Source organism: Triturus cristatus, chromosome 6, assembly GCF_964204655.1.
Source record: "Triturus cristatus chromosome 6, aTriCri1.1, whole genome shotgun sequence".
NCBI classification, from domain to species: Eukaryota; Metazoa; Chordata; class Amphibia; order Caudata; family Salamandridae; genus Triturus; species Triturus cristatus.
Window position 1 is genome coordinate 1,748,047,244 of NC_140589.1, and position 20,055 is coordinate 1,748,067,298.

At 40.9% G+C, this 20,055-nt stretch overlaps 1 pseudogene across 1 annotated transcript in view; it reads left to right on the forward strand.

Moving 5' to 3' along the window:
- The first annotated feature begins 637 nt into the window (after nucleotides 1–637).
- The window catches only part of LOC146821920 (glutamine amidotransferase-like class 1 domain-containing protein 3, mitochondrial pseudogene), a 103,171-nt pseudogene continuing 83,753 nt past the window's right edge, over nucleotides 638–20,055 (forward strand). The window contains exon 1 of the transcript XR_014962785.1: nucleotides 638–673. The product of XR_014962785.1 is annotated as a glutamine amidotransferase-like class 1 domain-containing protein 3, mitochondrial pseudogene (transcript). The remainder of the gene's footprint in view (nucleotides 674–20,055) is intronic.

Below are 20,055 nucleotides of genomic sequence, written 5' to 3' on the forward strand. Positions count from 1 at the left end.
TATGATAATCACATGCGCGTGTGGATGTCACACACGCATGCTATGTGTGTGTATTTTTAAATAAGCATTGATTGAACTTGCATTCTCGTGCGTTTAACCTCCTCCCTGAACTATGATCAGTCCTGTGGCCAGTGACCGTTCATGCTTCAGAGAGGAAGGACGCACTCCCGTGGTGTCGATATATTTTCTGAAATAAAGCTTCAAGAACATCTTTACTTTTCGTCCTTTGGATTTATTCAACGAAGCTGCACATTTCATTTGGCGACGACTATTTCTTCTAATTTCTGTCAACACTACAAAGAATTGTGCCTCCTACCCTCATCTCGGATTTCTTCAAGGTTCAAGTTACCTCTCCAGAGCCACGTTGTTTCTGTTTTCAGGCTAAGGAAACTCTCTTCGTATTTTGCTTCCGCTTTCAGGAAGCTTTCAGTTTCCAGATTAGCCTCATTTCTTTCTACGCGTCTATTTCGTCCTGAGCCACGCCTTCTCCTCACTACAAATCCTCACGGAAGGCTTTACCGAAGTGCTATTTGATTGGTTCTAATAACGCACAACCTCTATCCTTGCTAAAACGCCCATTTTGATTGGCTTTTAGCGCGTGTGTTGTTTTCTTCACATTTCTCGAAGGGAAATTGATGGTGCTCACTCGGAACTGACGTTTAAAAGACTGCAAGTAAGTTTTTACACCCTTCACGCCTGCAACCTTTGATTTGCACTTCTTTAGCAGCATAATTAGATGCAAAGATACTTATTTTATTAACTTTAAATAGCACCTTGAGCCTTTCATTTAAAAGTACATTTTCAATGGCTTCTCAACAAATATGTCAGTAGGACCAGTTCCTTCCAAGGCAAGGCAAACCAAAAGAGGCATGGAAACTTTGGTTTAAATCTTTTGAGAACTATCTGGTGGCTATAGATGCTGAAGGTTACTCAGCCAAACGTAAACTAGCGATTCTTTACAGTTTTCTGGGCAGTGCTGGCCGTGAAACCTTTGATAACTTACCAGTGACAATTCCACCACCAGATGAAGGGGATGGATGGAACGTTTACAGAGATGCAATTAACAGATTAAACAAGAAATTTTTAGAACAACCAAGTGTATTACTTGAGAGATTTAACTTTATGAAAAGGAAACAAAATTCAGATGAATCCATTGAGGATTATATCTCAGTTCTAAGGAATTTAGCAGCAAACTGTAACTTTGGGGCTCAACTGGATACGTATATAAGAGATCAATTTGTCTACAGCTGCTTTCATAAGAAGATTCAGGAACGGTTGCTTAGTTGTAGAGATCCTTCCCTATCCGAGGTCATTGACATTGCTAAAGGGATTGAAAGATCTATTGTTACATCAAAGTGTTTAAGTAATGAAAATGTTTCTTCTGTTAATGTGATTCAAAGTGATCCGCATATTAACAATGTTTCTTACAGGTCTAAATTTGGGAAATCCTTTCCACAGAAACAAAATAGACATAATTCTTTTTGCTTTAGGTGTGGCTCGAAATCACATTTAGGTGATAGCCCGATTTGTCTGGCACTGGGTAAGAAGTGTACAAAATGTGGAAAAATGGGGCATTTCTACACTGTTTGTAGAAGCAGAAAGATGGTCAGAGTCAGTACTCTTGATACTGAGGAAGGTTCTATAAATGTCAATGGTGAACCTACTCAGTCACTTGAGGACAACCTTGAGAGACTTATGCTTTCTATTGATTCCCATGACTTGTCTGTTCCTACACAGAAGGTCAAAGAACCGTTATGTGAGGTTATTATTGGTTTTGTTAAAATTGACATGATGGCTGACTCTGGAGCACCTGTCACCATTATATCAGACACCCTGTTGGATATGTATTGGGGTTTTAAAAAACCATTACAAACATTAGACATCATTCCAAAAGCATATGGTGGGCATATTATTGATATGCTTGGATTTTTCACTGAATTTATAACCTGTTTAGATAGAAAAATCTTTACAAAAGTCTATGTAGCTCCTAAAGAAAAGAATATTGTTGGATGGCAGGATCTAGCAAAAATGGGTTTAAAGTTAGTTCCTGGCTCTGAAAATCCTATTCAGATTAACACTGAGATCTCTATTTCTGCTGTTCATGATAACGTTGTGCCAGATGTTACAAACATTGCTGAAACTATGTTCAAAGAATTTCCTGAAGTTTTTACCCCGAATATAGGCAGAATTAAAAAGGTTGAACATGTCATCAAGTTAAAAGACAAGGCCATACCAGTTTCACATAAGGCTAGACCTGTTCCATTAAGTGTTAGAAATGATCTCAAAGCCTTACTAGGTAAATTAGTTAATGAAGGCATTATAATACCCACAGAATCTTCGGAATGGGTCAGTCCAATTGTAATAGTAAGGAAAAAGGACAATTCGATTCGTTTATGTGCTGATTTGCGCACTCTGAACAAAAACATTGTAATAGACTGTCACCCATTACCAAAGATTCAAGATTTGTTATCTAACATTGCTGATGCGACCTGCTTTACTATTCTGGATTTAAGGTCAGCATATCGTCAAATTCCTCTATCCAAGGCCTCCACTGAACTAACCACTTTTGTCACACCTTTTGGGGCTTATACATTTCTCAGATTACCTTTTGGGTTAGCTTCAGCGGCAAGCGTATTCCAAAGGTTTATGGATCATATGTTAGAGGGTATTAAGTCAGTTCAAGCTTATCAGGATGACGTCTTAATTTTTTCAAGAAATAAGCATGAGCACATTTCTACTCTTAGGAAGGTTCTCAACAAGTTTAAAGAGTTTGGAGTTACTTTGGGCACGGATAAATGCAAGTTCATGGTTGAATCTCTGGATTACCTGGGGCATTCCATATCTGCATGAGGAATCAAGCCCAAATTTTCTCTCACTCAAGCCATTGATGAAGTGGTTGTACCAAAAAACAAAGACTTGTTAAGATCCTTTTTGGGCATGACGGAATATTACTCCAAATTAATTTCTAATTATGCCCAGGTGGTGCAACCTTTACGCATTCTGTTGAAAAAGAACACTACTTTTTCATGGGGAAGTGAAGCTCAGCAGGCGTTTGAGTTAATTAAAAAACTCATTCTTCAAGCTCCTGCTCTTTCTCCATTTTTACCTGGACACAAATGTATTTTATCTGTTGATGCGAGTCAAAAAGGTTTAGGAGCCGTTCTCTGTCAATGGGTCAACGGTAGGGAGAATACGGTGGCTTTTTCGTCTAGGTCTCTCTCTATTCCAGAAACCAACTACAGCACAATTGAGCGAGAAGCACTTGCTTGTACATGGGCAGTAGAGAAGTTTAAAACTTTTATTTGGGGGTCAGAGTTTGAAATTTTTTCTGATCATAAGCCTTTAATACATTTGTTAAATGGGAATGGGACAGGTAAAGCTTCTTCAAGACTTGTTCGTTTACTGTCACGGTTACATGAATATAACTTTGTCATAAAGTACATACCTGGTGGTCGTAATGCAAGAGCTGATTGCCTTTCCAGGTTATCATTGGAGGATAACTCGTCATCTTCCAGATTTGATGATGTGGAATGTGTTGTAGCCTCTGTTGAGGATTTTATTAAAATTTACCTCATATTACTCAAGATGATTGGATTAAAGCATCTGAAGAAGATGCTATTCTTTTGGCAGTTAAAAATATAATTGTGTCAGGCTGGCCCAAGGAACGTTCCTTACCTTCTCCTCTGAAATCGTTTGCACAGGTTAATCAAGAGCTTTCTCTAGTTGAAGGCTTGGTCATGCGTGGTGATCTTGCGGTTCCCCCAACTTTGTTGCGCTTCAAAATTTTTAAAATTGCACATGAAGGGCATTTAGGTATAGGTGCCACTTCTAGGAGGTTGAAGGAAAATTTTTGGTGGCCTGGTTTAGATTCAGATGTCACAAAGTGGGTAAATTCTTGTGATACATGTCTTGTGTCTGATAAACACTGGAAAACCATAAAGACGCCTTTGCACAATGTTCCAATTCCAGAAGAGGCTTGGACAAAATTAGCTCTGGATTTTGCAGGACCATTTGAAATTCTTCCGACAGACAAAAGGTACATAGTAGTGTTAGTAGACTATTATTCAAAGTGGGTTGAATTTGAGTTTTGTTGTTCTCCCAACACGTCATCGGTGATTAATTTTCTTTCCAGAGTCTTTCTCTCTGAAGGATTCCCAAGGGAGTTGGTTACGGATAATGGTTCTCATTTTACATCAAATCTAATGGAGAATTTTTTATCTGCTCATGCCATTAAACATTTAAGAGTTGCTTTATACTCGCCTGCAGCCAATGGCTTAGTAGAAAGAATGAATAGATTCATAAAAGAGGGTATTCAATCAGCCTTAGCTATAAATGTACCTGTTGATGATTTAAAAAAAAAGAAAATCTGGTCTTATCTCACTACTCCTCATTCATCGACTGGGGTTTCACCCTTTAGACTTCTCAAGAAGAGAGATCCGAATGGAACACTCTGCCCATCGTGGATTAAAGTACTGAGGAAGAATGATGATTCATGTTTGGTTTGTAAGGATAAACAAAACATGCTTAAAAATGTGACACTCCAACAAACTATACAGAAAAAGAATTTTGATACTAAAGCTTGCAATTATTCTCATGAGTTTAACATTGGGGACTGGGTGTTGATTAAATCTCCAAAAAAGGTTCAGAAAGGTTGGTCAAAATTCTCACTTCCTGTACAAATTCTCAAAGTGTCTAAAGGTTCCTTGTTTCTGGGGTATAAAGGTTGGTGGAGTAAAAGAATGTTGATCAAATTGACTCCAGATCAAGCCAGTGAAATTTTGGTTAAAAAGAAAAATGTTTTTCAAGATTATTTACATTTTTCATATTTCTCCAATGGTTTATCCACTGATAATTCCTTGGTTCCATCCAGAAATGACTGCACGGTACAAGACCTTACTGATTGTGCATCAAGTTCATTGTCACATAATGTACCTCAAAATATGGTTACTCCTGAGACGCCTGATCCTATTTACAGTAGACCTACTCGCAATTGTACATTTCCCTCAAGATACAAGGATTATTATTTCTCTTAATATCTTTTGTTTTGTTGTTTATGAAAGGGGGAGGGTGATGTAGTATACTGTACATTGGTTGTTGTTTTACAAAGCTGACAGCTTATGGTATAACATGTGCACGAGCTCATGGTGGTTCACTGAGCTCGTGCTTTATCTGTACTATGATAATCACATGCGCGTGTGGATATCACACGCGCATGCTATGTGTGTGTATTTTTAAATAAGCATTGATTGAACTTGCATTCTCGTGCGTTTAACCTCCTCCCTGAACTATGATCAGTCCTGTGGCCAGTAACCGTTCATGCTTCAGAGAGGAAGGATGCACTCCTGTGGTGTCGATATATTTTCTGAAATAAAGCTTCAAGAACATCTTTACTTTTCGTCCTTTGGATTTATTCAACGAAGCTGCACATTTCAGTGCTGTATAAGGGATTTGAGAAGACCGAGGTAGAAGCTGTTGACATAGTCAAGCTTTGATGTCACCGGGGCTTGCACCACGATCGTTCTGCTCTCAAGCGGTAACCGTGGCAGGATTTTCTTTTTAGCATCCGGAGTATGCCTAGGCAAGCTTTTGGATTTGAAAGTGCATAGAGAGTGTCTTGTCTATGACAATTCATAAGTTTTTTACTTTCTCCCTTTCCGCGGGTGGGGGTGGCAGCTCTTTTGGCCACAAAGAGCTCCAGTCAGGCGTTTCTGGATAACCAAAGAAAACATCTTCAGTTTTGTCAAGATTGCACTTCAGCTGGTTGATCTTAAGCCAGTTAAAAACCTTTGTGAGGCAAGACCTAATCATTGCCCCGTCAAAGTTGGTTCCTTTTTTACATGTAAAAATCAGCTGAGTGTCATCAGCATAGGAAACTATTTTGGTGCCCTCTTCCTCTACCAGAAATGCAAGGGGGATAGATATATATTAAAAGGGTACTGAGAATGGAGCCCTGAGGGACACCTACATTCATGGCCAGAACCGGGGATGAGAAAGAGGGGAGCCAGATGTCTTGAGATCTATTTGCCAAGAAGGATGACATCCACATTAAGGCGGTCCCTCCCCCAGGCCGATGTTAGCAAGTCTTTCCAGGAGCCTCTCATGTGGGACCATATCGATGGGCGCTGACAGATCGAGTAGTATCAGAACAGCCTTGCCTCCCTGGTCCAGCTTACCCTTGAGAAATTCAGTCACTTCCAGCAGAGCGTACTCTGTACTGTAGTTAGCCCTAAAACCGGATTGGGACTCATGAACGAGCTTCCCAGCTTCACTGTGTTTTTGGAGGGCCTTGTTTACATGCTTCTCTGATACTTTGCAGCGGGCCGGAAGAAGGGAGATTGGCCTGAAGGTGGCAGGGTCTGTCGGTTTGGCGTTAGCCTTTTTTATCAGTGGAAGAATCTTAGCATTCTTCCATAATTTCGGCATGTTGCCTGAGGAGAGGGAAACATTAATGAGCTGGTTTACCAGGGGGTTTATGGTGGGAACTAATAGGTTCAGGATATTCGCTGGATATGGGTCAGTAGGAGAGCCAGACTTAATGCTTTGGAGAAGGGTCAGTGACTCTTGAAGCTGAAACTCAGCGAAAGCTAGTAAAGATGGAGGATCCAAGAGGTGAAATTTGCTAGAAGAACTAAGGTCTAAGGTCAGTTCTTCTTCTGAGATGTCAGTGAAGGCTTGTTGGATCACAGAGATCTTTTTGTGGAGGAATTGAGCTATTTGATTATACCATTCTTCCGTGCATGGCCCTTTCTTTGTGCTGGCTTTCGGGTGGTAAATGTAAAGGATTTAACTATGCTAAAGATTTCCTTACTCCTATTTTGGGCATTTTCTATCTTAGTTTGAAAGAAGTTTTTCTTGGCTACCTTCACGAGAATGTAATGATCTTTTAAGGTGTCTTTATACACCTTCTTGTCATCGGGTCGATAGGATTTACACCATTTCCGTTCCATTTTTCTACAATTTGTTTTGCTAGATCTGAGGGAATTGTTTAGCCATGTAGCTGTTGGGGCTGACCTCTTTGAGGAGCGGGAAACAACCGGTACCGCTGCACCAATGTTGGTTCAGAACCATGAATCTATTGAGAGGGCATCCGAGTCGGGGCAGCCAGACAGCTCTGTTGAGGAACGACCAAGGGCATCTGCTAACATCGGGATGGATATTTTATGGAACTTCCTGTAATTAGGGACCTTCTGCCCTGCGTTAGCCTGAGGGGCTGTGGCAGAGTTGTGAATGACACATTTTAATATAAGGTCGTCAGACCAGGTAATGGTAAGAGGTAGGCTTACAGATATGTCAAAGTTGTGAAAGATTTGGTTTAGGGTATGGCCCTTCTCATGGGTGGCCGAAGAAATAGATGAAAAAATGTTGCAGGCCTGCAGCTTCTCCAACAAGGAAATTGTTTGAGGGCCTTTTCCATTGTCCATATGTATATTGAAATCTCCCAGAATACGGCAGTTGTTGTATTTTAAGGCCAGGGAGGTGGTGGCTGTTTTAAGCTTAGTAATACATTTTCCAATTGCACCGGGAGGTCTGTAAATCCGAAAAACAGCTATGCTATAATGGGGGACTAAGGTACAGCGGAAGCATAAGGACTCTGCCCCCTCAATGTTTTCCATCGGGATGGGAGAGCAGTCTAGTTTTTTATTGTAAATTATGGCGACACCGCCCTTCCCTTACCACTCGGTCGGTCCCTCCTAAGGATTTTATAACCTGTAAGGATGGCCGAGGTGATAGTAGGGTTGGAGGCTTCAGACAGCCAGGTCTCCGTGAGAAATAAAGGATCAGGCTGTTTGTCTAAAAGTAGGTGACACATGTGTGGTTCATGCTTTTGCATAGAGCGACAATTCAAAAGGGTGGCCTTTAAGTTCTCTGTTTTCTTATTGTTTTTACACTTATTGTTGCGTGGAAAGATCTTGGGTGCAAGTTTCCTGGGCTGGAGGAGGGACCAGTTGCACTTATTGCATCGAAAGTCTACCTCCAGGCTCGGATCAGCCGCTGTACACTGACGTAATGGTAGCCGCCTAAGGCTAGGCAGTTTTTCCCTATTGTAATATAGTGGAAGAAACTCACCGGAGGAGAACTGGGTAGCATGGCCGGTGCCAGATGCCTCCGGGATACTGACGGGCACAGACGGGCCTGACTTTGGGGCGCCAGTGGCGTGCCCGCTGCACGTATCCGTTTGCATCAGGAATATATAGACTAATGCCTATGATGCAAACTGGATCGCTAACGCAGCTGAGGAAGCAAAAACTGCATGGGTGGAAGTGAGGAGCCTGATAGTAGCCCCAGCCCTCTGCACAATCGGTGTATCAGCTGCGGCGGACCTGGACTGGAGGAAAAGCGAGATGCGAATCGGAGCAGCTAAGGAGGTGTAGGCAAGCAGAATCAAGTAAAGTGCAAGTGCGCGTAGGTAGGAGAAATTGTTAAAAAGCACAGAGTAATTCAGCCACACATATACAAATTTAAAAGTATTAAAAACCTAGTAGCAGGGCAGAAAACACGAAATCCTACCACTGTCAGCTGCACGCGTCCGTTTACATCGGGAATATATAGGTTAATGCCTATGATGCAAACTGGATCGCTAACGCAGCTGAGGAAGCGGAAACTGCGTGGGAAACAGGGGCTCAAATTGGATCATAAATTCAAAGCTGTTCTGAACAGGGGCCCCCAAAATATGTTTGGCCCAGGGCCCCCAAAATCCTTAAGATGTCCCTGCCGCCTTCAGCGCCAGAACTTATTTTCTTTGAATCCTGCTTCCCATCATAATAATGTCAATCCAGTTCTCGATAGATTAAGTCAAAACCGTCTTTTGTAAACCTGAAAAATGTGAATTTGATCAGTCTGATGTGAAATATTTGGGATACCACATAAATAAAACATGAATCACCATGGACCCACAAAAAGTGTCAGCTATTCTTGAGTGGCCTTCTCCATCTTCTATAAAAGAAACTCAATATTTCCTTAGGCTTGAGAATTTCTATTGTCAGTTCATTGAAAATGTCACCAGTCAGACCAGTCTCATCTCTCAAACACTCAAGAACGATAGTCTTGGACATGGATTCAAGTTGACAGAAGCTGCCGAAAAGGCTTTTCAGAATCTGAAAACAGCCTTTACTAAGGCTCCCATCCTACGGTATCCCGATACCTCCAAAAGATTCATTGTCGAAACTGATGCCTCTGATAGGGCAGTGAGAGTTGTCCTACTTCAACTACAAGAAGATGATGGGTGTGAACATCCTTTATTTTATCTATCACATGTCTTATCTGACTCAGAGAGGAATTACTCTGTTCTTGAGCATGAACTTTTAGCCATAAAGCTCGCCTGAAGTGAGTGGAGATAGTTCCTAATTTGAACTAACAAACCTTTCGAGATCCGGACTGACCATCAGAATCTACAGTGTCTTTGTAACCTACGATGTCGGAATAGTCACCAAGCAAGATGGGCCTACTTTTTTAGTCAATATGATTTCACTATCACCTATATACCAGGTTCCCATAACGTTCTGGCGGGTGCCCTTTCATGACGATATCCTGAAAGTCCAATTTCTCTTCAACAGAATATTCTAGACCAACTTATGATAGGAACAACTCAATCCTTTCTAGACATGGTCTAGTCAGGATATGCGTCCTTAATTAATGAAGATTGGAACAGTTTGAACAACAAGACTTGTAAAAGAGACAAAAACTGATATAAGGATAAGGTTTTATTTATTCCTACTTAGAAAGTACAGCTAGAGGCCCTTCAAATGTCCCATGATTCACCCGTTGCCAGTCATCGAGGTGTTAAAGACATGTTTGAACTAGTCCTTTGCTCTTTTTTGTGTTCATCGATACGAGAAGACATTGAAGTATATGTGACCTCTTGTCCTGTTTGTACACAGACTCAGGTCTCTCATACCTGGCCTTTGGGACTCTTGCAGCCTCTACCTGCTCCTCCTGTGCCTTGGAATGCAGTATCCATTGATTTAATTTCTGCTTTGCCTCCCTCCGCAGACAACCGAGTCATAATGGTAACAGTGGATTTGTTCTTCAAAATAGCACACTTTACTGTCTTAAATAAATTGCCTACCACAAAAGTGTTAGGGAAGTCTCTCATGCATGAAGATTTTTCGTCTTCATGGTTTGCCACAGATCATAATCTCCGATCGAGGTCCTCAGCATATATCTCGGTTTTGGAGACATTTTTGCAAGTCCTTACACATTAAGGTGGCCCTTTCTTCTTGGTTTCACCTACAAACCAATGGGCAGACTGAACGCCTGAATCAAGGTCTGGACAATCTTCATTGCTTCTGCAATTCAACTCAAAGTGACTGGACCGAGTATCTGCCCCTAGCCGAATTTTCCTATAATAATGCAGTCCACAGCGCCTCTAAGTCTACACCTCTTTTTCTGTTTGTATGGATTACACCCCGGAGCCTATCCTTCTGATTACAAGACTCTGTTTCAGTCCCAGTAGCTGCATATTTTTCTAGCCATCTCCAACTAGTACTCCTTCTGTACTGAGCCAAAGCAATGTACGTGCTGAGAAAAGGCCTGTAGCTGCTAGAATGCACCTGGCTAAAGATATAACTGTCAACTGTTTTCTGCTGATGTAAACAGTTTCTGTTCCCCCTCCCACTTTGCTGACTAAATGATCTCCCATCTGCCCATGTTTGTCGGTAGTTATTCCTGTGTATGCTTGTACCTATTTGTAACTACATGCTTACCCTGCAACAAACTCTGTATATAAGCACCATGGTCTGTGTTTTCAATGTACTACCTCAGGCAACACTTGAGAGTGCTGTGTGGACGTAGTCCCTCTCATGACTGATTAATAAATTTGTTATTTGAATTCCAGCTTCAGTGCCAATTTCTATTTTGTTGGTCTATGGACCCATGGACAGAGAAGGGTGTGTTCCTACGTTAGAGTGAGGGAATAGCTTTGTCACATAGATTGTTTGTGTTTGTACCTCATTCAGTCGATGCCTTGCTAAATCAAACAAAGACACAGCATCTGACTAGTGCTCGCTTGACAGGATAGGAATTTACACTTTTGTCCCCTCATATCACGCTGAAAAGATGTTTGACTCTGAATCCTGCTACATTATTGCCACTTCCAGCTACCCAGTCTCAGTCACAAGAGCAACATGATTGTATATACCTTACTGAAGAACACACAAAGGGTCATGTTGACCTACAAGATACACCTCTTTCTAGTGTTGATGGGGAATTGTGGGTTGATGGATCCGGCCTGAAATTGCCTGATGGCACTACATCTGAGGCTTATGCAATTACAACACTTCAGACAGTAGTTGAGACAGCTCGTATCCCACAGAAGTCAGCTCAAGCAGCTGAGTTGATAGCACTGATGAGAGCATGTGAGCTTAGTACAGGGTTGCTTGTTAACATTTACACTGATAGCCAATACGCCTTCGGTGTGGCTCATAACTTCGGGCAGCTTTGGAAAGAAAGAGGCTTTCTTACTTCACATAGGACACAAATAGTACATGGGGAATTAGTACATAATCTCCTTACTGCCTTGACCTATCCTAAGAAAGTGGCATTTGTGAAATGTAGCGCAACAAGAAAGTGACCGATAAAATAGGAGCAGGCAATACCTTTGCTGATTACACAGCTCGAGAGACTGCAATGCAGCGAAGTACCACATCTATATATGTAGTTAAATCACAGGCTGAACGTTGGCATGATGCCAGGCAAGAGGTGCTGGACATGCAACAATCTACCTCTGTTGATGAATTAGACCAATGGTCCAAGGAGGGAGCATTGGATGATGAGGACTGTTGGATGAATAAAGAAATGACAAAATGGAAGCTACCCACAGCCCATTTACACCCTATGATTCACATGGCACATGGGCCGGCACATGTTGGAGCATTCTCAAAAGCAAAGCAACTTATGCAAGTTTGGGATCATCCAGAGATTGTCGGTATGGCTAAGAAAATAGTCCAGTCCTGTCTGATCTGTCTCCAGTATAATCCTGGAAAGGGAACACAAACTCCAACAGGAGGGTTTGCAATACCTACTGCACCTTTTGAGGTCCTGCAAATGGATTACATCAAGCTTGAGTGCTGTAACAGCCTGAATTATGTCTTGGTAGTGGTTTGTGCCTTTAGTAAATGGGTGGAGGCATACGCTACGAAAGATAATACAGCTCTTACTACAGCAAAGGTGCTCCTAAAGGCGTTTTTCCCCCGATTCGGCATTTGTTGAATTTTGTGGAGTGACAACGGACCCCATTTTATTGGGCAAGTTGTTGAGTATCTCATGAAAGGGTTGGGAACTAAGCAGAAGTTTCATGCTGCTTTTCACCAGCAGGACTAGTGGAACGTTACAACTCCACTCTGAAATTGGCTAGGATACGGCCTTCCACATCTTTGAAATGGCCTGATGCATTGCCCTTAGCATTGCTATCCATTAGATCGATACCACATACACGATCTGGCCTCACACCGTAAGAGGTGGTTTTTGGAAGGCCAATGAATATTTGGGGGATTCCTAAGCCACGCCCTATACATGATGTACCCTATGTATTGATGAATGACTATTTGTCTCAGTTGACTGACAGTTTGTCTTCTATTTATCAACAGGTTCGGGAGACTCTTCCAGACAGGTCGCAAGGTGAGGGCCACTGCTTGCGACCTGGGGATTATGTGGTAAAAAAATCCTTCCAGAGAACCAGCTCCCTAGCACCGAGGTGGCGAGGACCGGAGCAGGTACTATTGGCTACTGGGACTGCAGTTTGAGTGTCGAACCGGAAAAACTGGGTCCATACGACACACTGTCGAAAAGTGTTGCAAGACCTAGTGAGACCAGCTGCGTTGGCAGATCACTGCGATATCCTGATCACTGAGAAAGGACAAGCCACGTCACCTGAAGGATCTGAGGAAGTCTTCCCGGACCACACGATTCCTGGCACATCCCGATATCAGCTGCGACCCAGGAAGAAAGACACTTCGTTGCTGAAAAAGACTGTTTGAGCCATTGTCCTGGGTGGTTAAAGACTAACTTCAAAGGGGGGGGGGAGGGTAGCCTTTTTGTGAATATTCGTCTCAATGTTAGTGAAGAAATCAACACCTGCCCAGGACCTTAGGGCACCATCTGTTTTGTTGTTTGTCGACAAAATGAATATGCCTAAGGAGAAGAAACCAACTGCTGCACTGGACCTCCTTTGACTATTGTTATCGTTGCCATAATAATATGGATTGAGGAGGAAGTAGCTCCTGTCCAAAATCTACTAACTGCTACTACTCCTGTCCCTATTGAACACCACTACTTTACTCTTACTTTACATGAGCAAATGCACATAATGTCCTACCTCAATAACACTTTCATTCAGATGTTGCACCATACACACAATGCTAAGAACGTTACTAACTTAGTGGTATGTGGAATGATGGCAGCTCATCAGAAAAAGGGAGGAACGCCTTTTATTCCTTTGCCGTTTTCACATAATGGCTCCTGCAGAGCCTGGTTTACATTGTTGTGGGCCTCTGAAGTTGCTAATATTACTTATGCTGATGTAGGAAGACTATAATGCTCAGTTGAATAAAGTTTGTTACCCTGATGAGGAAGGAGATCCACAAGCTAAAGGAACTGTATGGGAGATGGAGGAGCATCGTCAAGGAAATTCCTCTGCGCGCTATGTATTCCCTAACACTCGAACAACCAAGGGAAATGGGCCTCCTGTTATTACTGTTACTAGAGCTCGAGCGGATCGCTGTGTGACCAGTATTGGCAATATCCCTGTGGGAAAAAGTGACTGTACTTTAGTGTTAAATATAATTGGAATGAACATAGCAGTTTTTTGTCCTCACACAATACTTATTTCATTTGCGGAAGTAAAGGTTATTATCATCTACCTATTGGTTGGTCCGGCATCTGCTAAGTGTCCTTTTTGCTTCCACCTGTATTTTTGGCACCTGCATCCTACCATAAAGACTATAAACTGTATAATGACATATCTAAGAGCCGATTCAAGAGGACAATAAACAATGATGAGGTGACTCAAACTGATACTGCACTACAGGAGTATATTGACTTTAATTTGGGACTATTCTTCTTTGTTGGTGCGGCCTTAAACATCAGAAAGATCAGGCGCTTGACACGTGTTGTAGAGGCTGTAACCAATCCGACACCAATGGCGCTTGGAAACATCACAGAAGAATTACAAATTGCGAGAATTGTGACACTCCAAAATAAGATGGTCCTTGATGTCATCCTGGCTGACTGTGGTGGAGCATGTCGCATCATTGGGAGTAGCTGCTGACCATGCCTCTTCTGTTTTTGATGCAATTTTCAAGATGCATAAAATAGCCACTGAAATCCACCAGGATTCAGGGATATGGACTTTGACTGGATGGCTATGGAACATGTTTACTGCATGGGGCTGGAAATTATTGTCAGCCCTATGTATAATTTTTGCGATTCTTTTTACTTGTTGTAATTCAATGCGGCCCGATGCTTTGTTCATTATGTGTATCTACTTGCACCTCATGTATACCAACTAAACAGAATGTTAAGAATGTAAATGCCCGACTAGCAAGTGATCAAGAAATTAATGAAATGATGCATATTGACATTAATGATATTTTTCGTATTCCTTCAAAAACATAGGAAGATGTCTTCAGCATATGCTAAAAGCGTCGTCTGTGGAAGCCTGAAATAATTTCCGTTAGCATAGGCTGAAGCCTTCTTGTTTGTGGCATCCATTTTGTTAGCTATGTAATTCTTGTGTCTTCACTGTTGCTTGCCTTTCTATTCTGCTGGAGTCATCAGCTTTAGTTAACACCTTCTGTACTGAGCCAAAGCAGTGTACGTGCTGAGAAAAGGCCTGTAGCTGCTAGAATGCACCTGGCTAAAGATATAACTGTCAACTGTTTTCTGCTGATGTAAACAGTGCTGTTCCCCCTCCCACTTTGCTGACTAAGTGATCTCTCATCTGCCAATGTTTGTCGGTAGTTATTCCTGTGGATGTTTGTACCTTCTATTTGTAAATACATGCTTACTCTGCAACAAACTCTGTATATAAGCACCATGGTCTGTGAATTCAATGTACTACCTCAGGCAGCACTTGAGAGTGCTGTGTGGAAGTAGTCCCACTCATGAGTGATTAATAAACGTGTTATTTGAATTCCAGCTTCAGTGCCAATCTCTATTTTGTTGGTCTACGGACTCGTGGACAGAGAAGGGTGACCCCTGCACCGGTGTGCTCATTAACAAGCACATTTCCACAAAGAGACAAAAGATCCTCTCTAATTTGCAAGAAGACAAACAGAAAATGAAAAAGTCCTGTGATGCTCTTCGACGTCAGTCACCTTGCTATCAAGTGACTGATAAGGTGTGACTTTCTACGAAAATGTAGGTCTCATTTATGTGGGCCTTTCAGGATTATTCATTTTATGATTACTGTAGCCATCTGTCCTCAGTTGCCATGTTCCTTGAAGGTACCTCCTGTTTTTCATACTTCTCAGTTACAGCCCTACTTTCCTGATCCCTATCACCAAGAGTTTTCCCGTCCACCCCATGTTTTAGAAGATGATGTTCCTGAATATGAAGTCCAGGAAATTTGTGATTCTCGGTTCTTTCGGAACTGTGAACAGTTCTTGATCCATTGAAAGGGTTATCCACCTAGTGGCAGGTTTTGGGAAGATGTTGACTCAGTTCATGATCCTGTCCTTGTCTGGCGTTTCTTTTGGCTGTTTCCTGATAAGCCAAAGGCCTTGGGGAAGGGGGGGTACTCACTGTAATGCCGTGGGCGGTGGATCAGACTGCGGCTCTCCCTTCAGTCTCCCGTGCATACTGGAGAGTGTCACGGAGGCCCACGCTTGGCTTTGCTGGATTGTCGGGTTGGAGGAATTCTTCTCCCTGGGGGTCATGTTCCTGGTAATCTTCTTTAAATAAAAGAAGACTATAGGGGCACTTCTATTTTCATTATCTATCCAATAATTGTAATAATTTTAGTTGACAATTTTTAGTCCTGGCATGCTGCAGGGGCTGGCATGCTGTCTGGTCATACCAGTACAAGAAACAGAGTATTACAAGTTGTTGAAAACTTGACCTCTGCGCACAGTAGCTAAAAGGCTGTTGCTACTAACTATGATTTACAATTCTATACCAAATTACTATTTTCTTAATAAATCATCAAAATAACACATCACAAAGTTGTTTCAATTTTACTCAACCATTGAATCTGTACAAAGTCATACAAAATTCAAATGAATACACTCTTATATATTCATTCATATATCGAGGAGATATTGTTGTTTACCTTGAAGAAAACTTTCTTTTCTGTATTTACAATGCCCAATGCATTTCGGGCCGATGTGGCCCTTCTTCAGGGGATTGATTCTCTAAAAAGACACATACATATGATATTTACACTCTAATATGCACGGAAGCAATTAGAAATTACTGATAAACATGTATACCAATAATACATAACCTTGACCAAAGTGATACAAATACACATGTTTTGTCAATGTTGCGATGACCCAACAAATCGTTGAACATTGTCGTTACATTCTGAATCAAATAAGAAACATAAGAAATTATTTAGGAAGAAAACACAGAAACAGTGTTCTTAAGGAAACTGCCACCATAAACCAAACACAAACGCAAGTGAGGATTAAACGCCAGAAAACAAAACATACAAACCACTCATGTGGCGAGCTGCCGCACACAAGCTCCTATGAAAAGAATTTAAATAAATCCTTAATCACTGTGCTGATATGGAATCAAGAAACCGTGAACCAAGCAAACAACCATGCTCTTGCTCAAGAATGACCGTGCAAAAATGCTGCCGTCAGTATGGGGATTAGTTTGCTTCACTCGAATACGAATACCTACAAAGATGGTACAAGAGAATTGTTCTCTCCAGCAAAAAAATCACAACGATTAACACCTCCAAATCAAACCGCCATCTCAAACCTGATATTCTTACCTCTTCAAAGCTTTGAGCTGCCAGAGTATATTGGCATCTAAAACAATCTCATCTCCATCTCAAACAATCTCGTAGCTACCATCCTGCGTCGGACGGCATTATATCGCAAGTTCAGTGACGTCTGCACCAATACGTAACTAACATGAAAATAGACATAGGACTACAACGTTGTAGTTCTCCTTTTCAGTACTGATAAAAACTACCCGATTCACGAAGAAAATAAAAGAATAAACCTGACCTAAAGCAAACGTCCTGTATAAGAAAACAAAGTGAACATGAAACAAATGCACCGCGAGTAATCTCTAAGTGAGTTAAATAGAGACACCAAGAAAGAAACACATATGCCTAGGCGAAAAACGACAAAGTGAACAACAGAGGTTAGTATGTGGGGACAATAAAAACATAAACGAAGGACATCATAAAAAAGTATATGCAAAAGTTTTAGCTGTAACAACATCAATCCATGAGTAACATGAATAGATCACGTGTTATTTCTACATTCATGTGTATAAAAAAACTCTCCTAACACCCACAGGCGCAATCCATAGTGATGCACTCACAAAAAGCAGCCTAAATCTACTTTGTCATTATTCCCTTTCGGGTCCTGAGTGTCCAATTTTTTTATCCAGAAAACCTCTCTCTTTAACAAAGTTTTAGTGAGATCTCTACCAGGTATGTGGTCTATCATTTCTATGACATGGAATTTAAGTTGCGCAATTGAATGCCGTGCCTTTAACCAATGAAATGCTAAACTACTTTTGGTGTTGCTATTTCTAATGGTACTTTTATGTTCAGATAAGTGGGTCTTTATTTTGCGTTCGGTTTTACCAATATAAAACAGACCGCACAGGCATTTTATACCATAAATCAGATTTTTGGAATTACAGTCAGCGTTATGCTTTAATTTTTATAGTTTCCCCTGACATTGGATGTTTGATAACATTACCACATATTAGGTTGTTGCAGTGCACACAATTAGAACACCTTTGGGTGCCCTTGAATTCTTTGTGAAGTACTTTAGGTTTATATGTCGGAATTTCCTTTAGATTTTTGGAGCGTTTATAAGCGTGTAATGGTTTTTCCTTAGATTACCAAATCACTTTCGTTTTCTAAAATTTCACATCTGTTGTTGATTATCCTCTTCAATTGTCTAGAGCAGGTAGAAAATTTAGAGACAAATACTTGTCTAGTCATTTCAGTTTTAGGTTTGTTCTCCAACAAACTGACACGTGACCTATTTTCCATTTTCTTGATAGAATCATCCAAAATCTTTTCTGGATACCCTTTCGACAGATATCTTCTTTTAAGTGTGTAGATGTTTTTTTGTAGTGAAGTGTCATCAGAGCATATTCTTTTCGCACGTAGAAATTGAGAAAATGGAAGGTTGTAAATCAAGTTTTGAGGATGAAAGCTATGAAATGATAAAGCATTGTTCTTGTCCGTCATTTTGTGATAAACCTCGGTTTGGATAGTTTGATTTTCCACTTGACCAGTACATCTAAAAAAGGTAGTGACTGCTCACTCATGGTACTGGTGAATTAAATGTGTTCGTCAAAAGAATTCAATTGGGATATTTTCTTTTCGAGTAATTCCCATGTTTGACTCCATATTAAAAAAATGTCATCTATATATCTGCAATAAAGTGACATATTATCAGTCCATTCTTTGTCGCTGTTTGGATATGTTTCTTCAAATCTTGCCATGTAGGTATTAGCATATGCCGGGGCCCCAGAAAGCCCCAACGAAGTTCCCTTTAACTCCAGATAGAACCTGTTCTCCCATTCAAAATAGCTGTGATGGAGACAAAAATGCAGTATTTCCAAAATGAATACCTTGTCAGCTCCTAAGGCAGATTGTCTTAATAAAAGCCCATTCCACTGCTTCAATACCTCCAAGGTGAGGAATGGAGGTATTTAATGCTTTAACATCAAGTGTACACAAAATGACTTCCTTATCCAAAGCCACTGATTGAAGTTTTTGAAGAAAGTGAGTGGTGTCTTTAACATATGATTCCCATTTTTGGATGAAAGGTTGTAAAAAATGATCAATATACTGACCAATAGGTTCAAAAATTGTCCCACATCCTGTCACTATGGGTCTTAAAGGCGGATCTTTAAGGTCCTTGTGGATCTTAGGAAGCATATAAAATCCCGGTCTTCTTGGGTTCACTTCCGTCAGATAAGATTGTGTGGTATTAGTAATCCATCCCATTTCTACTGCTTTATTCAAAATAGTCTCAAGAGTGGATATCAGCTGTTTTGTGGGATCTGCATCTAATGCAAAATAGATCAACGCTTGAAGAAACGCTTTTGAGAATCTTGTGAAAAACAACCTTTGTAAAGTGAAAACCAAATGTTTGAAAAGTGTCAATCTCTCCAAACATGAAAGAAACACACTCAATTCTCTAGCACAAAATTCTCAAATAGTGATACAAAAAGCTGACAAGGGAGGAGCGATTGTAATTATGGACAAAACCTTCCACAATCGGAAGGTGAAAGAACATATTATGGATCAGTTGATTTATTTTGCATTAGATGAAGATCCCACAAAACAGCTGATGCCCGTGCGGTCTGTTTTATATTGGTAAAACCGAACGCAAAATAAAGACCCGCATATCTGAACATTAAAGTACCATTAGAAATAGCAACACCAACAGTAGTTTAGCATTTCATTGGTTAAAGGCACGGCATTCAATAGCGCAAATTAAATTCCAGGTCATAGAAATGATTGACCACATACCTGGTAGAGATCTCACTAAAACTTTGTTACAGAGAGAGGTTTTCTGGATAAAAAAATTGGACACTCAGGACCCGAAAGGGATTAATGACAAAGTAGATTTAGGCTGCTTTTTGTGAGCGCATCACTATGGATTGCGCCTGTGGGTGTTAGGAGAGTTTTTTTATACACATGAATGTAGAAATAACACGTGATCTATTCATGTTACTCATGGATTGATGTTGTTATAGCTAAAACTTTTGCATAACCTTTTTTATGATGTCCTTCGTTTATGTTTTTATTGTCCCCACTTACTAACCTCTGTTGATCACTTTGTCGTTTTTTGCCTAGGCATATTTGTTTCTTTCTTGGTGTCTCCATTTAACTCACTTAGAGATTACTCG